Source organism: Oryctolagus cuniculus, chromosome 13 (assembly GCF_051225735.1).
Source record: "Oryctolagus cuniculus isolate XC-2025 breed Fujian yellow rabbit chromosome 13, ASM5122573v1, whole genome shotgun sequence".
Lineage (NCBI taxonomy): Eukaryota > Metazoa > Chordata > Mammalia > Lagomorpha > Leporidae > Oryctolagus > Oryctolagus cuniculus.
The window spans coordinates 9,885,879-9,906,574 of NC_142879.1; the positions used below are offsets into that span (position 1 = coordinate 9,885,879).

General features: G+C 42.7%; 1 protein-coding gene across 4 annotated transcripts in view; it reads left to right on the forward strand.

Moving 5' to 3' along the window:
* CDC73 (cell division cycle 73) overlaps window positions 1-20,696 on the forward strand; it is a 141,417-nt gene that overhangs the window by 63,907 nt on the left and 56,814 nt on the right. The gene's annotated exons all lie outside the window — the stretch shown is intronic.

The window sequence follows — 20,696 nt, forward strand, 5'->3', positions numbered from 1 at the left end:
AACTCTTAATATAATTACTGTTTTGTCTTCTAGCTTAAGTTGACTTCATTAAAAGCCAATTATCAAATCTGTAGCAAAATCTAATTTTCAGAGTTATTCATTGTTTGGTAATTGTGGCTGAGGCTGGATTTCCTTGTTCAGAAAAATTTTAGTCTCAGCCCAGAGCTGAAAAAAATCGTAATGGAACTTAACTCATGATAAACCACTGGAATACTGTGTAGCTGGACACATGATGATTATTTCCGACAAAAATTTACGGAAACTGATGATGTTTAAATCTGTGAGGGCAAGTGAAGTTCACTGCTGATTATTGGCTCAGCAGCACATGGTAAATAAATATTCTTTGCAAAATGCCTGTTGATCAATAACCATAGACTTTAAGTGCATGGCATTTTTATTAGCATGATAAATTTGTTTATCCAAGCTCTTTTCTCCTCCTCACATGATCATATTTGCATCATTTGTAGCAACACATCTTAAGTGATTCCAACTCACGTTGTATTTTATTCATTTTTTCTGAAAATTTTTGGAATTACTGTTTCCTCTGGTGGTTCCATGTAGACTGCAGTTAGATTCTGATTCTTCAGTCACTTCAGATGGCATTGGCTCCTCCAGTGACTGAATAGTGTTGGTAATGACTGTCAACTCCTCAAGAGCAAAGAAAACCATACAATTTTTTGACTTGAGTTTTGATTAACTGTTGATGTTGTACCTGGTGTCAGCTCTTCAAGCAGCAGTTTTGTGGAAGAGCTGATAGACTTAAACAAGATTGTTTACTTTTATTTCTTTCTTCTTTTTGAATATTTATTTATTGGAACAGCCAACGTGACAGGGAAAGACAGGTAGAGAGGGAGGTCTTCCATCCACTGGTTCACTTCCCAGATGTCCATTGCAACCAGGGCTGGGAGGGATCCAGGCACTTCCCAGGTGCATTAATAGGGAGCTGGATTGAAAGCACAGTAGCCTGGACTTGAACTATTGGTTCAATGTGGGATGCTGGCATCGCAAGCAGTGGCTTAACCTGCTGTAACACAATAGGAGCCCGGAAGCCCCCAAGTTTGTATTCATTGGATGCTTTTTTTTTCTTTTTGACTGTAGAATTTAGTTAACTCACCATGGTGAAATATTTTCCTTACTTGGATCACAAATGGACTTCTCAGAAATTTGCTTTGCAGCCCAGTTTTAATTTTTATAAAGGAATTCTATTGAGATACTCCGTTTTATGTTTTCTCATTTTTCTGTTTTATTTTAACAGTTGTAAGTATCACTAGGCAGTAAGCTGTGCTGTGTCTTCTAATTCAGTAACAATCTACATTTCACTATGCCTTAACACACTGCACTTGTCATGTTGATGTGATGGGTATGCACTTGTAATAAAAAAGTAAAATCCAAACATTGTTGCATGACAAAATGCATGGCACACAAAATTCTGTGTTTTGCAGTTATTCAAGTATTGTGTGCTTGCTGTATGCCAAACATTCTTTTAGGGCCTGGGGAATTCAGTGATAAACGTGGAAGACAGACAAAATGCTTGTGATATGTGCTGTTGGGAGAGTAGCAGGGGTGGTGATGTGAGGGGCTTCTTGGGATGTGTAGTGTGTGAGTATTGTGGCACATCTTGAGAAGGAACATTTTCTGTTGCAGATACCTGACTCTGCTGTAGCAGCAAGGCAACAATAGATAAGTGGATGAGTGTGGGTACATTGTAATGGAACTCTCCTTATGGATCCTGGAATTCGAGTTTCATATAACTTAAATGTCTCCTAATTCAAGTGATGAATAGTTGTTGAATTTTATGCCCTTAGAAGTTGAGATTTAGATGAATTTTTAGGAAGAATGCTATTTAAATCGATTTATTTATTTATTTGAAAGGCAGAGTTACAGAGAGGCAGAGAGAGAGAGAAAGAGAGATAGAGAGAGATGTTCCTTCTGCTGGTTCACTCCCCAAATGGCTGCAACGGCTAGAGCTGGACTGATTCGAAGCCAGGGGCCAGGAGCTTCTTCTGGGTCTCCCACGCAGGTGCAGTGTCCCAAGCACTTGGGCCATCTTCCACTGTTTTCCCAGGCCGTGGCACGGAGCTGGATCAGAAATGGATTAGCTGGGTCTCAAACCTGCGCCCATATAGGATGCTGACACTGCAGGCAGCGGCTTTACCTGCTGTGCCATAGGGCCAGCCACGGAAGATGCTATTTAAAAACATACGTGCTTTAAGGAAAAAAATGCTAATTAACATTTAGCATTGCATTTGTTAAGAGTGATAGAAATTGCATAATGGCTGCTGCCTGTGTGCTAGAGGTTGTTATCCTGTATATTTAAAGAAATATGAATACTGAATGAAAGTTGTTAATGGTGAATTTTAATGTTATACTAAAAACATTTAGAAAGCTATAAGATGTATTTCTTAATGCTGAAGGAAAAACATTTGTGAATATTTTATACAAGAATTTTTCATTGTTGAAATTCAAATAGAATTGGTTTTTGGTACTTTAAGAATTTTTTCTCGCAACAGTGGAAGCATATATAATCTTTTGCTAAGACCTCCCCCCTCCTGATTGGGGATGGTGTATGATATCTCCAGAACAAAATAGGAAGTTTCCTTGTTTGCTTCTTAGCCAGACTGGGAAGAGTCTGCAGGTCAGCGGCAAGCAGGAGAGCAGGGTGGTGTAGAAGGCGTGGGGAGGGGAGAGGCCTAGCAGGCTCTAGCAGCGACAGGGAACTTTTTTTTTTTTGCACCAGGGGCCATTTGGATATGTATAACAACATTTGTGTGCCATACACAATTATCATATTAAAAACTAGCCTCTTATAGATTTATTGAATTTTGAGCCCTGCCTGCAGTTCCCCTGGAAACTATTGTAGTAAAAACTATGTTTTTACCCATATATACCGAAACCTGAGAGGTGCACAGCCCACCTTAGTTGTACAAATGAATAGGGTTTCTTTTTAGTTGCAGACATTTTTGACAACCTGGGGAAACCATCGCATGTGGCCTAGAGATCTAAGTACAGCCTCACACCCAAAATTGCTACTTTCTACCAATTGTTTTTGAAGATTGCTGTGACCTGGCACTGCATCCTTTGTGCGTGTTTACAGCAACCTGGCTTCCCTCCTCACTATTATCTAGGGTTCTGCATTGTCAGTACTTACTAACTATGCAGCCTAAACTCAATCAACATTTGGTACTTAAGTGTACAATAAGATTACTTTTCCCTCACCCATTAGTATTTCGAATGCTAAGATGTCCTAGCATGATCAAAGACTGATTTGTTGAGACCCAGACAGCTAATACCATGAGAAATAGAATATTTTTCTCCTTTGAAATGAATACCTTTAGAGCACATCCTCACAAGATATGGATAACACAATAGCAGTTTCAATGATTTCTGCTGTCTTCCCTGAATGTACTGGGGGAGAAAAGAGGGAAGTCCTTAATGTAGCCCAGCGGATAAAGCTGCTGTCTGCAGCGCTGGCATCCCACATCCGTGCTGGGTTGAGCCCAGCTGCCTCACTTCAGATCCAGCTCCCTGCTAATGTGCCTGGGAAAGCAGCAGAGGATGGCCCAAGTCCTTGGGCCCCTGCGCCCATATGGGAAACCGAGAAAAGGCTCCTGGCTCCTGGCTTTAGACAGGCACAGCTCAGGCCCTTGTGGACATTTGAGGAGTAAACCAGTGGATAAAAGATATCTCTCCTTCTCTCTCTCTCAACTCTGCCTTTCAAAAAATAAATCTTAAAAAAAAAAAAAAAAATTTATAGAGCTGGTGCTGTGGTGCAGCAGGTTAAAGCCCCTGCCTACAGCACCAGCATCCCATATGGGCACCCGGTTCAAGTCCTGGCTACTGCACTTCCAATCCAGCTGCCTGCTAATGCGCCTGGGAAAGCAGTAGAAGCTGGCTTAAGCCCTTAGGCCCCTGCACCCACATGGGAGAACCAAATGGAGCTCCTGGCTTTGGATTGGCTCAGCTCTTGGCCTTGGGCTGGCCCAGTGCTGGCCATGAGGCCATTTGGAGAGTGAACCAGTAGATGGAAGACCTCTTTGTCTCTCTCTACCTCTCTCTGTAACTCTGTTTTTCAAATAAATAAAATAATTTGTTAAAAAAAATCAATGCTTGGCCAGCGCCGAGGCTCACTAGGCTAATCCTCCACCTGAGGCTCCGGCACCCTGGGTTCTAGTCCCGGTTGGGGCACTGGTTCTGTCCTGGTTGCACCTCTTCCAGTCCAGCTCTCTGCTGTGGCCCAGGAAGGCAATGGAGGATGGCCCAGGTGCTTGGTCCCTGCACCCACATGGGAGACCAGGAGGAAGCACCTAGCTCCTGGCTTCGGATTGGTGGGGTGTGCCGGCCGCAACGTGCCGGCGGTAGTGGCCACTTGGGGAGTGAACCAATGGAAAAAGGAAGACCTTTCTCTCTGTCTTTGTCTGTCTCTCTCTCTCACTGTTTAACTCTGCCTGTCAAAAAAACAAAAACAAAAACAAAAACAGTGCTTGCACCCTCATCCAGTCAAATGACCTGACCTAGGATATCAGACTAGAGAAAGTGGAATGCTTGTCTTAATTTGCTGTCTGACAGGTAGTTTCACCTCTTTATAATCAACACCCCTAATCCTGGGACTTCTTTTTGTGAAGCAGCTACCAAGGGGATCCTTCTTTGTTTTCTTAATTTCTTAAATTGTGAAATACTTCAAACATAAATATGATTAGGGAAAACAGCACATGGTCTTCCATCTGCCCCATCACACAGGTTATGTAGTTAACATTTTTTAGGCTTTTCTTATTCATCTTTTCCACCTCTTTCTTTTTCCCTAAACTATTTTTTTTTTTTTTTTTGACAGGCAGAGTGGACACTGAGAGAGACAGACAGAGAGAAAGGTCTTCCTTTGCCGTTGGTTCACCCTCCAATGGCCACCATGGCCGGCGCGCTGCGGCCGGCGCACTGCGCTGATCCGATGGCAGGAGCCAGGTGCTTCTCCTGGTCTCCCATGGGGTGCAGGGCCCAAGCACTTGGGCCATCCTCCACTGCACTCCCTGGCCACAGCAGAGAGCTGGCCTGGAAGAGGGGCAACCGGGACAGAATCCGGTGCCCCGACCGGGACTAGAACCCGGTGTGCCGGCGCCGCAAGGCGGAGGATTAACCTAGTGAGCCATGGCACCGGCCCTAAAATATTTTTTTTAAGATTTGTTTATTTTGAAAGTCAGAGAGAGAGGAAAGACAGGTATCTTACATCTGCTGCTTCACTCCCTAAATGGTTGCAACGGGTAGCACTTGGGTCAGGCCAAGACCCGAGCCAGGAGCTTAACCTGGGTCTCGCACATGAGTGGCAGAGGCCCAAGTCCTTGCACCACCTTCTGCTGCCTGTCCCAGGCCATTAGCATGGAGGTGGATCAGAGGTGGAATGGCCAGGACACAAACTTTTTCCTGTGTGGGATGCTGGTATTGACTTTACCTGCTACGACGCAATGCTGGCCCCCTCCTTAAGATAATTTAAAGCTAGATCGCCACATGGTCATTCTGTTCCTGCATACTTCGTATCTCTAAAACATGTCGGCTTTTCTGTGTACATAGCCACAGTACCATTATGACATGTTGCAAAATAATGTCCATAAGAATGTTCAAGTATTTTAATAAGACATTTAATAAACCTAAATTGTTGGTATCATCTGTTACCCAGTTCCTTTTCTAGTTTCACTTCTCTCAAAAATATCTGATTGTAGTTTATCTGTTGAAAGTTGGAACCAAGCAAGTGCCACAAGTTGGATTTAGTTGATAGGAATCATAACTCTCTAAAAAAAAAAAAAAAAAGACTTATTTATTTATTTATTTATTTGAAAGGCAGAGAGGCAGAGGCAGAGGCAGAGAGAAAGGTCTTCCATCTGCTCATTCACTCCCCAAATGGCCGTAGCAGCTGGAGCTGAGCTGATCTGAAACCAGGAGTCTGGAGCTTCTTCCATGTCTCCCACATAGATGCAGGAGCCCAAGGACTTGGGCCATCTTCCACTGCCTTCCCAGGGCATAGCAGAGAGCTGGATTGGAAGTGGAGCAGCAAGGACTTGAACTGACGCCCATGTGGGATGCTGGCATAGCAGGTGGTGGCCCCACCTACTATGCCATAGCATCAGCCCCTCTCTGTAGATTAAGATGTTTGCCATTTGTTTTGTGCTTTGGACACATTTGGCAAACTGGGAATCCTTTGAATTCTCTCTGAATATAGTGTCGCTCCCCCTCTTCGTGGAGGAACGACACAGGACCCTGCGCTGTTCTTTCGTCTGCTCGGCCCTCCCTGGGTTTGCTGCTGGTTCTTCCCGGGTTGGCTACTATCCCTTCCACCTCCGTGGAAGGGCAGTTCCCCCTGGCCACATTCCCCACTTCCGCAGGGGAGCGGCACTCCGCCGGCCGGCTTTCTGGGGGCTGCACAGGCGTTCCTTCAGATGTTCCCCTTAGATGTTCCCCATAGATGTTCCCGGTGCATGCCGACTCTCTCCTCCTTTATAGTCCTCCTCCGCCAATCCCAACTCAGCTGCCCACACGCCGAGTACGCTGCTCTCCTCCAATCAGGAGCAAGTCCTACAGTTTATTAGCTGAACTGGAGGCAGCTGTGCGGAAGCTGTTTACTTCTCTCCCAGCGCCATATTGTGGGAGAGCAGATGCATTAGAATAAGTCTTAATTCCAGTAACTCAGTCCAGTCCGGGCTGCTCCCCACATATAGTTTGTAATGCGTAAAATAAAATTTATTGAGTAATTGGAAACCAGTTATATTGAAGTAAAATTATCAGCATACATAAAAATACAAATTCATTACATGGTGATTTGTGCTTCTTTCCTAATGCATTACATGAGAAAATCTAGCAGCAAATTAAGTTAGTGCCAGCATTTAAGGTATTAGAAGCATAGGTCATATTTCTTTTTAATAGATATATTTAATGTTTTTAATGATTTATTTATTTATTTGAACGAGAGTTACAGAGAGGCAGAGGCAGAGAGATAGAGAGGTCTTCCATCTGTTGGTTCACTCCTCAGACAGCTGCAACAGACAAAGCTGTACCAATCCAAAGCCAGGAGCCAGGAGTTTCCAGGTCTCCTGTGTGGGTTCAGGGGCCCAAGGACTTGGGCCATCTTCTGCTGATTTCCCAGGCCATAGCAGTTAGCTGGATTGGAAGTGGAGCAGCCAGGACTTGAACTGGTGCCCATGTGGGATGCAGGCACTGCAAGCGGAGTCTTTACCTGCTACACCACAGTGCTGGCCCCACAGGTAATATTTCTGTAACAGTTGTAATATGACACAAAAATACCCAATTTCTTTTGGTGACAAAGTCACAACTGTTGCTAGTAGAAAACTGTTGCTTATGTTTATGAAGGAAGAGTTCTTTTCACTTAAAGGTTGATGAAAATCAGCCATAAAGATTAAGGATTAATTTGCCATAAAAATTAAAGATTCTGAATTCTGTGAGCTTGCGCATGAAGAAAGTTCTTGGCTGTGTTTCTCACTGGCATTTACTCAGTTTTTCAATAACTTGTAAGGCTGTTTCTCACCTCTTCTGAGGTTTATCTGTACTTTAGTTGCCTGGGATTTTTTTTTTTTTTTTTAAGATTTATTTATTTGAAAGAGTTACAGAGAGGGAGGGAGGGAGGGGGAGAAGGAGAGAGAGAGAGAGAGATATCTTCCATCTTCTGGTTTATTCCTAGGTGGCTGCAATGGCCAGTGTTGGGCCAGGCCGAAGCCAGGACCTTCATCCTAGTCTCCATTAGGGGTGATAGGGGCCAAAGGGCCATCTTCCACTGCTTTTCTCAGGCCGTTAGCAGGGAGCTGAATTTCATGTGGAGCAACTGGGTTGCCGATGTCACAGATGTCAGCTTAACCCACCATGCTGCAATTTTGACCCCTGCCTGGCACATTCTTCCCAGGGACCTTTTTTCTTGTAGTAAACTGGTTTTGTTTTTTCTTTTTTCGAACATAAGAATCCGAAGATAGAAATCATGTTTTTATTGCCTTTTGCTATGCCTCCAATGTTGAAAACAAAGCACTTGGAATGTAGATGTTGCTTGAAAAGTATTTGTCAAATGACTGTTAAACACATATTATGAGTAATATTTTTAGTTTCTTTCCATACTTTCCTATATGTATAGATTGGTAAATGGAATGTATTATTATTATATGTTTATTGTAATATATAGGCTCCTCAGTGCAACTTGACAGTCCTTTTTTACATTGCTTCGTGACTCTTTACCACATTGTTCCTAGTGCACCAGTCTTCTCTCTCTGTAAATGCAACCATCATGACCTCAGTGTGTGGGCCCCAGGTTACCAGGCATCATCTTGGCCACACCTTCAGTATCCAGCGATCACATCACGAAGTTATGGAAAGGATTCCAGAAAGATATATATATCTGTATTACTGCTGTTTTCCCTCACTGTAGAGAAAGCTTTATAGTTTAATGTTTTTATTTATTGATTGATTTATTTATTTGAAATGCAGAGTTACAGAGAGGCAGAGAGAGAGGTCTTCTATCCACTGGTTCACTCCCTTTGTGGCCACAATGGCGGGAGCTGTGCTGATCTGAAGCCAGGAGTCTCCTCCAGGTTTCCCACACAGGTGCAGGGGGCTCAAGGACTTGGGCTATCCTCTGTTGCCTTCCCAGGCCATAGCAGAGAGCTGTATCAGAAGTGGATCAGCTGGGATTTGAACTGGCACTCATATGGGGTGCTGGCACTGCAGGTGGTGGCTTTACCCACTATGCTACAATGCCAGTCCATTGATATTTTTAAACAGTTTGTTTTCATATAAAATGAAAATTGTTTTAAACTCAGAGTGAGATTATTTTTTAAAATATTTTTTATATTTTTTAAAATTATTTTTATAAGGAATACAAATTTCATAAGTACAACTTTAGGAATATAGTTATACTTCCCACCATATCAGCCCTCCCACCCACAATCCCATCCCTCCTCCTCCTCCCTCTCCCCTTCCCTGTCCCATACTACATTAAGATTGATTTTCAAGTAACTTTTTTACAAAAGACCAACTGTATACTAAGTAAAGATTTCAACAATTTGTACACACACACAGTTTGAGAACTGATTTTACAGTTAATTCTCAGTCCAGTTCATTGAGGATGGAGGTCTCATAGGGGGAGTTAGTACACTGTGACTCCTGTTGTTAATTTAACAATTAACACTCTTATGTATGATATCAATGACCACCCGAGGCTCTTGAAATGAGCTTCTAGGCTATGGAAGCCTTTTGAGTCCACAAACTGGTTAGTATTTTGGACGAGGCCATAAGCGAAATAGAAATTCTCTCTTCCCTTTAGAGAAAGGTACATCCTTATTTTTTTTTTTTTAAGATTTATTTATTTACTTGAAAGCCAGAGTTACACAGAGAGATAGAGAAGGAGAAAGAGAGATGGAGAGAGGTCTTCCACCCACTGGTTCACTCCCTAATTGACCGCAACAGCGATAGGAGCTGCGCCAATCAGGAGCCAGGAGCTCTTCTGGGTCTCCCATGTGGAGGCAGAGGTCCAAGGACTTGAGCCATCTTTTACTGCTTTCCTAGGCCATAGCAGAGAGCTGGATCAGAAGTGAGCAGCCAGGGCTCAAACTGATGCCCATATGGGATGTCGGCACTACACGCGGCGGCTTTACCTGCTATGCCACAGTGCCAGCCTCAGTAAATCTTTCTTTGAAGACCACTTCTTTCCATTGGTGTCTCACTCACAGAAATCCGTCACATAGAACATTTTTTGCCACAGTGTCTTGGCTTTCCCTACCTGAAATGTTCTCATAGTCTTTTTAGCCAGACCAGAAAGTCTTAAGGGCTGATTCTGAGGTCAAAGTGTTACTTCAAGTGATTGTCATTCTGTGATTCTTCTGTGTGGACTGCTTCCCATGTTGGTCATTCTCTCCTTTTTAATTCTATCTGTTATTACCAGGGACTTGACCCTATTTATATGATCACTATCTATGTGTTCACCTTAACACAATCACTTTAACAATTAAGATGGCATTTTTACCACCAAGTTTAATGGGATTTGGAGTTCCATGACAAATTTTTAAACTGTACCCTTAAAAGTAAGTCTGTAGGAATGTATGCAGAACCATACAACTTTACAGTTAGAAATTCCCTTGTGGTCCGATAAGATACATAGTATGATTTAGGGAGTAGAGCCATTGATGTTAGAGTAGAGGCTATCATTACAAAGGAATGAGGCCCCAAGTAGGCTGGACAGGGTTTAGAACAAAGGACAGAGTCATTATTAGAGAACCTAAGAAAGATACTAAGGCAGAAATAAGTTTTCCGATTAAGAGGCCAATAGAAACTACAGAAGGGGCCTGATAATAATCTGGTGGTCTTTAAGGCCTTGCCAGTTATGAGGCCCAGACCGATCTCTCTCTTTATATGGAGTACATCCTAAAGGAGGTGTGAACCTCCTTGGAAAGGCATCCTGTGGACTTCCATTACCCAGCAGGCCTGGGAGGAGAGCTGGCCAGGTGAAGGCAGGTGGCATCTTTAACAGGAAACTTACAGTTCTGCAGGCAGTGTTGCTGACCTACTTGGCTGTACCCTCAGCAGCGGTGGTTACTTTGGAAGCTGGGCCGAGAGAAGGGCTTTTGAGCTTATAGCCAGGTCTGTGTCTCTGACCTGAGGTGCTTCCACTCCAGGGCAGATCTGTTTCCAGTGACCCAACTCTTGGATGACAGAGCTGCTAGGGCTCTTCATAAACTGACTTCTGCTGAAGCTCTGGCTTTCCGTATAAACCATTGCAGTGGACTGATCTGTTGGGTCTCCTTGATGACAGATCACTGTGCAAAAGCAGCCATTAATTGGTCTGCCACCTAATCTTTATATTGCTCTGAGACTAGCTTTCTTTCTCTCCTGGTTTTTGTTAAAGAAGACCAGAGGATGCAAGTCAAGGGGTGTGCTCAAATCCCATCTCTGATCTTTAGTGGCCTAAACTTGAAGTCTGTGGTCACAGGCATGTTCTGATAGTGGTTTTTCTGTGAGGTAGACAGTGCCCATGAGGAAAATTATGTCCTTACTTTAAAGCTTTTTCTCCCTTTTTTTGTCTGAAAGGGAGATTTTGCCTGTTTACTGTGCCCATGGTGACGTGAATCTAGCCATGAAATCGTAACTGAAGCTCTCATTTTTGTTGTGCTATTATTACAGAAAAGGTTAGCCATCCCTTTTTTGTTTGTTTGTTTGTTTGTTAACAGGCAGAGTGGACAGTGAGAGAGAGAGACAGAGAGAAAGGTCTTCCTTTGCCATTGGTTCACCCTCCAATGGCCGCTGTGCTGCAGCCCGTGCATCGTGCTGATCTGAAGCCAGGAGCCAGGTGCTTCTCCTGGTCTCCCATGGGGTGCAGGGCCCAAGCACTTGGGCCATCCTCCACTGCACTCCCTGGCCACAGCAGAGAGCTTAGCCATCCCTTTTATAAGATCCAGAAATCAAGCTGTACATCCGGAGAGTCCTTCAGTATAGAGTCAGTTTCCCATCTTGAAGAGAATAGAGAAATGAGTGAACAAGTCAGACTTCCCGGATTGCTTACTGACAATAACACTATCAAATGAAAACTTAGCAAGCAATTTCAACTGTTGAATATCAGTTTATGAGAACATTTATTGGAAGGTCAAGTGCCTTCTATGAATGTTAAGAATGTATGAATTTGGAAACATCTTAAATATCTTAACACGGTGTAGCTTGTTTGACCAGCAGACTCAAGCACAAACGTATAAAAGCATTTTTAGTGTCTTTCTATCAACAAATTTCAATTTTTTTTTTTAAATTTGCTGAGACTTGCTTTGTGGTCTAATATATGGTCAGTCCTAGAGAAAGTTCCACGTACTGCTGAGAAGAATGTGTATTCTGCAACTGTAGGATGAAAAGTTCTGTAGATATCCGTTAGGTCCATTTGGTTTATAGTGTCGATTAAGTCTGCTGTTTGCTGACGTTCTGTCTGGCTGATCTGCCTGTTGCTAAAAGTGGAGTATTGAAGATTTATGTATTTATTTGGAAGGCAGAGTTAAAGAGAAGATAGAGAGGTAGAGAGAGAGGCTGAGAGAAGAGTGCTTCCATCAACTGATTGACTCCTCCAGTGGCCGCAATAGCTCCCACTGCAGCCAGGGTCCAGGAACTCCATCTGAGTCCCTCACAAGGGTGCAGGGGCCCGCAATGACTGCGGCCATCTTCCATTGCTTTCCCAGGTGAATTAGCAGGGAGCTAGATAGGAATTGGAGCCCCCAGGACTCCACCCTAGCACTTATATGGGATGCTGGCATCACTGTTAGTAGCTTAACCTGTTGTGCTGCAATGCTGGTCCATGTTGATACTCTGATTGAGCTGAATTGCTATTCATTATTCCTCAAGCATATTATATTTTAATTGGTGTTCACTTTTTTTTTAAAAAGATTTTATTTATTTGAAAGAGTTAGAGAATCGCTTTTTGGCCTTTTGGCTAAGATCAAGTGTGGAGAGTTAGAAAAAAACTTCCTTCTGCTGCTTCACTCCCCAAATTTCCACAGCAGCTGGGGTTAGGCCAGGCCAAAGCCAGAAGCCTCTCCAGATCTTCCACATGGGTGCAGGGGCACAAGGAATTGAGCTGTCTTCTGCTTCTTTTCCCAGGCTATTATCAGGGAGCTAGATTGGAAGAGGAGCAGCTGGGACTTGAACCGGTGCCCATATGGGATGCTGGTACTGCAGGGGTGGCCCTAACCTGTGCCATAATTACTACCCCCAGATAGAGAATATTTTATGATGAGTTATAAGGTATAACCAAGATCAAAAGTTTGGGTGTAGAGATTCGCCTTTGCAAGGAAGAGAATCCTTTGTGGGCCTTAAAGCTGTCCAGGAATTTGAGGGATTTTGGTATTTATCATTATTGGGAAGCTGTGGCATGAAATACGTAGCTTTGTGTTTTGTTGATTAATTCAGGGAGCAAATTAAGAAACTGATTATAAAGGTTTCAAGGTAATTAAAAAACATACAATGCTGTACTAAAGTAGTAAGATGAGGAAGAGTGCATGAATTCCATTCAGGATCCACGTCTTTGGGATTGATGGATGTGGGTGCTAGCCCATTTCCTTCCTTGAAGAAAATGCTAGAGATGTATGGTCAGATGATGGTGGGTAGGCATTCATTTAAATAAGGGATGCTGAAAAGTACTACATTTGGGGATTAGAGAAGATAATTGGTTTTAAATGTACTTGTATGTTAAATGTTTAGACTTGAACATTCATATATGCATAGAAATATTTTAAATTTGAGTTTTTACTCATGAACTTTGATTAAAAACTTTGTAAAAATTTAATAAAATTTTAATTTCTTGGCACAAGGTTTAGCTTTCTCTGGAGTATATAGGAGTCACTCTCTCCTGTCTCTGGCACCAGTCTGTTAGGAAGAAGGTTGTGTGTGTGTGTGTGTGTGTGTGTGTGTTTTTTTAACATCATCAAAAGACAAATCTCTGATAAAGGAATAACATTTCAAGTAAATTCATTTTTATTTCAAAATGAATTTTATTTATTTCAGAGAGGGGGATGAGACAGAGAAGCTCCCATCTGCTAGGCCAAATGCGCATACCTTAAATAAAATTTTAAAACAAATTTTAAATAAATGTAAAATAGTAGGCCATCCAGTCTTGGCTGTTCATCACAGTGTTTGCTCAGAAAGCATTTTATGTTGTCTCAGGCCCAGGCCGTCAACTTTCCTGCTACTTTGGGGGATATGTTAGCAGTGACTCATGGTGTCCTTAGCAATACAGTCCCCAAACCCTTAGTACAATATAGTGTTACCTCCATTATGTTGTAATCGTTGCTTTGTTGCACCTTTGAGACTTGGCCATGGATTTGGATTATAAACACTAGAAGATTTTCTGTTTTACTTCTCCCATAGAGTTGTTGTTGAATCCTTTTTTAGCCTGCTTTCTTCAGGGGACAGAGACACACAGAAGGGGACATGGTCTTCAGAGCATTACTGTATCATTATTATTACTGCAGAATTTGGTGGTAGTGGATTTTCTGTCAATTTGGATTCTTTGATTACAAACAAAAACTGAGTCTTTGACTAAGTGGATTTTTGAGAAGAAAAATAGATTATGTGGAGTTCATAAAACTGATAAACCGAATGGTAGAAGGGACAGGAGCCATAGAAGCTCTGGAGATCAGGTGGCAGGAATTAATGGACAAGTTTTTCAGGATACTGAAATTCAAATAATGTGGCTCCTACCATTTTCTCTGTTTGCAGTGTGCCTGAGAGAGAATGTGTGTGTATGTGTGTGATTCCCTCAAAATTCACATTACTAGAATAGAGGATCTCTGATCTTCTTAGCTTGATGAGACTTGTGATTAGCTTACCTTGACACACAGTCTTACTTGAACTTTCTAAATTGGTAGTGGAGTAGCTTCTCAGTGAAAATTGCTGCTTCTGAGGGCATTCTAAAATTTAGAACAGATAATTAATTTTTTTTTAGCATTATTCCATCTATCATAAAATTCCATTTTTCTGTAGTAGAGTTTGGGAATCATTGTACACAGTGACTATTCAAATCTGGTGTTTTTTTTTTTTTCGAAGATTTATTTACTTATTTATTTTAGAGGTAGAGTTACAGTGAGAGGGAGAGAGAAAGAGAAAGGTCTTTATACCGTGGGTTTACTCCTCAAATGGCTGCAACGGCTGGTGCTGCGCCAATCTGAAGCCAGGAGATAGGTGCTTCTTCCTGGTCTCCCACATGGGTGCAGGGGCAAGGACTTGGGCCATCTTCTGCTGCTATCCCAGGCCACAGCAGAGAGTTGGATTAGAAGAAGAGCTGCCGGGACTAGAACCGGCACCCATATGGGATGCTGGCGCCACAGGTGGAAGATGAACCTGTGCCACGGTGCTGTCCCCACAAATCTGGTCTTACTAATTTCAGTCTCATAAAAATTTTACTTAATTATTTAGCTCATCTTTAATAAGTCTGTTCTCTGATTTTTTGTTGAATTTATTTATTCGAAAGAGTTACAGAGAGAGGTAGATACATGGGTAGAGAGGTCTTCCATCCGCTGGCTCAGTCCTGAAATGGCTTCAACTGCTGGGGATGAGCTGTCCAAAGCCAGGACCAGCAGCCAGGAGCTTCTTCCACGTCCCCCACATGGGTGCAGGGACCTAAGGCTTTGGGCCATCCTCTGCTGCTCTCGCAGGTGCATTAGCAGGGAGCTGGATCAGAAGTGGAACAGCTGGGACTCAGACTGGTGCCCGTATGGGATGCCAGTGCTGCAGGCCAGGGCTTTAACCTGTTGTGCCACAGTGCCGGCCCCACTCTTGAGTTTTTATATCTATCCTAATCCAGAGATTTTTGGGAAGCTGTTGCAGAAGATGGTTTCTCTATACTTTGCACAACTTGAGGCAAACTGGTGATCATATTTGAGTATTCTTTTCATTTTCTTACACTAAACATTTTTATAATTCATACCTCCCAGAAGGTGTGTGTATAACCAATCTATCTGTATCTGTACTGTTTTTTGTTTGTTTCTTTAACTCCATCTGTGTTTCATAAGTGGTATCCTGGTTTTTTTTTTGTTTTTTTTTTTTGTTTTTTTTTTTGACAGGCAGAGTGGACAGTGAGAGAGACAGAGAGAAAGGTCTTCCTTTTTGCCGTTGGTTCACCCTCCAATGGCCGCCGCGGCTGGCGCACCGCACTGATCTGATGGCAGGAGCCAGGTACTTCTCCTGGTCTCCCATGGGGTACAGGGCCCAAGGACTTGGGCCATCCTCCACTGCCTTCCCGGGCCACAGCAGAGAGCTGGCCTGGAAGAGGGGCAACCGGGACAGAATCCGGCGCCCCGACCGGGACTAGAACCCGGTGTGCCGGCACCGCAAGGTGGAGGATTAACCTAGTGAGCCGCGGCGCCGGCCCAATAAGTGGTATCCTTAAGAGTAAGTAATACCTGTTCTTTCTCAATACCTTGGTATTTTCACTATTTTAGTGAATAAACATGTATAAGCTAGGTTTATATAGAAAATCAGTAGGAAGAAAATACTTTCTTATACTGAATTATTTAGATTATAAAAGTCTTTGAAGGAATCCTAAAAATTCTGTTCTTCATCTGCTACAGTAAACATAGCATTTTGTTGTAATGTGCTAAATATTCTTTCTGGCTCTACTACATGCTTAGTCATAATCCTGACTTTATTGTTTTCTTTTGTCAGTTTTCATAGTAAAGAGTGGTTCTTCTGCATCTCAAGGACAGGAAGTTTTAAATCATCATTATTATATTTTTATGTTTACTTCTCAGTTTGTTTTAGTTGCATTCTATTTTTTAAAAAAGATTTATTTATTTATTTGAAGTGAGAGCTACACAGAGAGATTTTCCATGTGAGAGAGAGAAAGAAAGAGAGGTTTTCCATGCTAGTTCACTCACCAGATTGTCACAACTGCCAGGGCTGGGCCAGGCTGAAGTCAGAAGCCTAAAGCTTCGTCCAGCTCTCTCATATGGATAGTGGGGGCCAAGTACTTGGGCCATCTTCTGCTGCTTTTCCCAGATGTGTTAGCAGGGACCTGGATGGGACATGGTGCAGTTGAGATACCAACCATTGCCTGTGTAGGATGCCAGCATTGCAGGTGGTGGCTTTACCCACTACACCACAATGCCAGCCCTTGATGTTAACTTTATAATCATTTTGTGATTTCTATCACCATAGACAATTAAATTCATTAAGATTTGATTGGGTTTTCACTGACCTTATAACAAATTACCTTGGGAACATTTATAAATGTAGATGAACAAAATGTTAATTCCAGAAGATGGGTATTCCTACCTGAAGAAATAATCTTTATTTTCATACTTCTTAGTAAAAGTTTAATTTTCTCTATATAATTAACACTTATTTTTTTCTTATTGTAAAAATGTTAGTGTTGTGAATTAAACATTTCCATGTATACTGTATAACAGGTGATTATGGCTGGTGCCGCGGCTCAATAGGCTAATCCTCCGCCTGCGGCGCTGGCACACTGGGTTCTAGTCCCGGTTGGGGTGCCAATTTCTGTCCTGGTTGCCCTCTTCCAGTCCAGCTCTCTGCTGTGGCCTGGGAGTGCAGTGGAGGATGGCCCAGGTGCTTGGGCCCTGCATCCACATGGGAGACCAGGAGAAGCACCTGGCTCCTGGCTTCGGATCAGTGCGGTGCGCCGGCCGCGGCGGCCATCGGAGGGTGAACCAACGGCAAAAGGAAGACCTTTCTCTCTCTCTCTCTCTCTCTCTCTCTCTCTCTCTCACTGTCCACTCTGCCTGTCAAAAAAAACAAAAACAAAAACAAAAAAAAACACACACACAAAAAACACGTGATTATGCCATAAGGCTCTTGGGTGAGTATTTATCTTGTTTTTGGCTGATTTTTCTGAATTCTTTTTTTCTTTGAATTAGTGGATTTTAGTGTTCATAATAATCTTTTCTTTTTTTCATAGTCATGTTTACTTCAGTTCAGGAATCACTGATGTGATCTTTAAAACATATTTGTTTATTTACTTATTTTGAAGGTCTAACTTAGAGACAGGGAGAGATACACAGAGATTTTTCATCTGCTAGTTCACTATCCAGATGGCCTCAACTGCCAGAACTCGGCTAGGCTGAAGCCAGGAATCAGAAGCTTCTTCCGGATCTCCCACGTGGCTGGCAGGAACCCCAACACTGGAGCCATCTTTCCCTGCTTTCCCAAGTGTGTTAGCAAGGTGTTGGATTGGAAGTAGAGCAGCCAGGATGGGAACTGGCACCCATATGAGATGCCAGCTTCACAGGTGGTGGCTTTACCTGCTGCGTCACAATTCCAGCCCCATGCATTTCTTAGTTGTGTTAAGAAAACAAAAACAGGGGCCCGAGATGTGCCACAAGAGGAAAAGCCTAAGTCCTTGGGCCCCTGGACCCACGTTGGAGACCAGAAGAAGCTCCTGGCTCTTGGCTTCGGATCGGCCCAGCCTGGCTGTTTGGGCATTTGGGGGTAAACCAGCAGATGGATGATCTCTCTCACTCTGCCTCTCTGTAACTCTGTGTTTCAAATAAATAAATGAATAAAACAAAAAAATGGTAGAAACCATTTCCAAATTAAATTCATATGGGTTCCTTTCATATAAATCATAGAAGTGTGGTTGCTAGCAAAATGAGATCAGAACTGGGATTATTTACCCCAGGGGTTAAAATGCTATTTAAGATACCCACATCACTTATTGGAGTACCTGAGTTACTGCCCCAGCTCCTGACTCCAGCTGCCTGGCACTGCGTGCCCTGAGAGGCAGCAGTGGTGGCTCAAGTAATGTGGGAGACCTGGAGTGATTCCCCAGCTCCTGACGTTGGCCCCTGGTCCAGGCCATTGCAGCCATTTGAGGAATGAACCAGTGAATGGGAGCTTTCTATTTCCCTCTCCCTCTGCCTCTTAAATGATTAAAAAACAAAAGAAAAACAAAAATCCCTGAGACTGTTGAATGATGCTCTGTTGCTTTTACTAATTTTTATTGAGGTACCTCAGCTCATTCATGTGCTGCGGTTAAGGGTGGGGAACAAGCCTTTGTAGAATCAGACACACTCTTCCTTGGGCGGATTGTGTCTTGAGAGTTGCAGGATTCATGGTTCCATCACGCTGGCAGGAGAGTGGGTGAGTGTAGCTTGGTGGAGTGCACAGTGACAAGGTTCTTCCTTTTAGGGTGTGTGTTGTGTTTTCAGTGTTCCTAGCCTGTCTTCTACAAATGAAGTCTCAGCGATACAGTGGCATTCTTTGAGGTATCTTATAAATATACGTAGACTTTTATTTTTTCTTCTTAGTTCTGTATTAGTAGTCATTCTCTACTTATGCAGGGCAGATCAGAGTAGAATTGATTGAATCAGCTGGGTAAATAAGCATTACCGCCTCACCACAGAGCAGAGGGACTCGGCATTAGAAATGATTGCAGCTGTAGTGCTGCCGTCAACTGTGCTGTAAGAGGAGCACCTCAGCTTGCCTACTATGGACACATGCAGCTTGATGCCTTGGGCAGCAAACGATAAGCTGTCACGCATGTGCTTTTCAAGGTTCTGGTCACCATGCATGAGCAACTGTAAAGAAGACAAAGTAACTGGGGGTCAGATATCTTCTTTTCCTTCTCTATATTTGTACCCAACAGTCGTTAGGTGCCCCTCCAGTGTGTGAAGGCTGGTGGTCCTAGAAAAGGATGAACAAAAAGCAGAGAATGAGAAAATAGAGGAACAGCCATTTTTGTTTAGCTCTTCAGATCTCTTAGCAGGTGTCTTAGGCAAAATACATAGCAGACCAGCCTAATGGTTAATAGCATGATCTCTGAAAGGGAAATCTGTAGCTTTACTGACTCTCTGCTCTTAGGTATTTAATTTATTCGAAAAGCAGAGTTACAGAGAGGCAGAGGTAGAGAGAGGGAGGTCTTCCATCTGCTGGTTCACTCCTCAAATGGCTGCAACGGCTGGAGCTGGACTTATCCAAAGCCAGAAGTCAGGAGCTTCTTCCAGGTGTCCCACGCAGGTACAGGGGCCCAAGTACTTGGGCCATCTTTCCCTGCTTTCCCAGGCCATAACAGAGAGCTGGATCGGAAGTGGAGCAGCCAGGACTTGAACTGGCACCCACATGAGATGCTGGCATTGCAGGTGGTGGCTTTACCTACTACACCACGGATCAAGCCCCCAACGTGAGATGTTCTTTGCTCTCTCTTTACTGTTGTTTATATGAGATCATGTATGTAAACGACTTGAACACAACACCAAGCACACTGCTTGCACAATCAGTAAATGATTCCCGTTACTGTTACTTTTATTTTTGTATAATTTCCTGGAAATATATGTTAAAAAAAATTCCAGTTGAGATTATATTGTATACAAAGAGAAGAGGTGAAATCTAATTTATGTGATTGAGTTAGAATTTCATCAACACTAATATTTATGATAATAAACTAGTGTGGTAAGTCCCAAAAATATTGGTATTTTAATCCTTTAAAATTTCTGTTAAAACTTTGAGCATGAAGTTTATGTAGTTGTTACTGTAATTTTTTTGGTAAAGCAAATGGCATGCAGCCATTTAAAATTATATTTTTCAGGGTAGGCATTTGATAGAGCAGTTAGGAGCTGCTTGGGCACTCATATCCCATGTCAGAGTATCTGGATTTGAGTCCCAGCTCTGCTTTCAATTTCAGCTTCCTACTAGTATGTACCCTAGGAAGCAGCAGGTGATGGCTCAAGTACTTAGGTCCTCGCCACCCACATGAAACACCCAGATTGAGTTTTGGGATCATGCCTTCAGCTTGGCTCAGCTCTAAGCTGTTGCGAGCATATAGGAAGTAAATAGAAGATGGAAAATAATTGATATCCCTCTCTCTGTCTCTCTCTCTCTCTCTCTCTCTGCCTTTCAATACAGATTGTCTTTTTTAAAAATAGAATTATATTCTTCATTTGCATAAGAATTACGTAGTACTGGGATGAAGAAGGCGTGATTAACAATTGGTGGAATGTTTGGATAACATCAGCACTTTTTGCTCTAGAAATCAGCATGTGTATTGTTGAGAGTGAAATGTTGAGAAAAATAAAACAATAGACTATTTATTATAAAAAGATTTTCAGCTATATTAAGAAATTAAGAGTTTGTTTCAGTCCATTTCAAGGTAGTATTATCAAGAATATAAACATTATTTTAAATTGATACCTGAAATTGAAGGAATGTAGATTTCTGTTAAGAATTCTGTTTTTCAA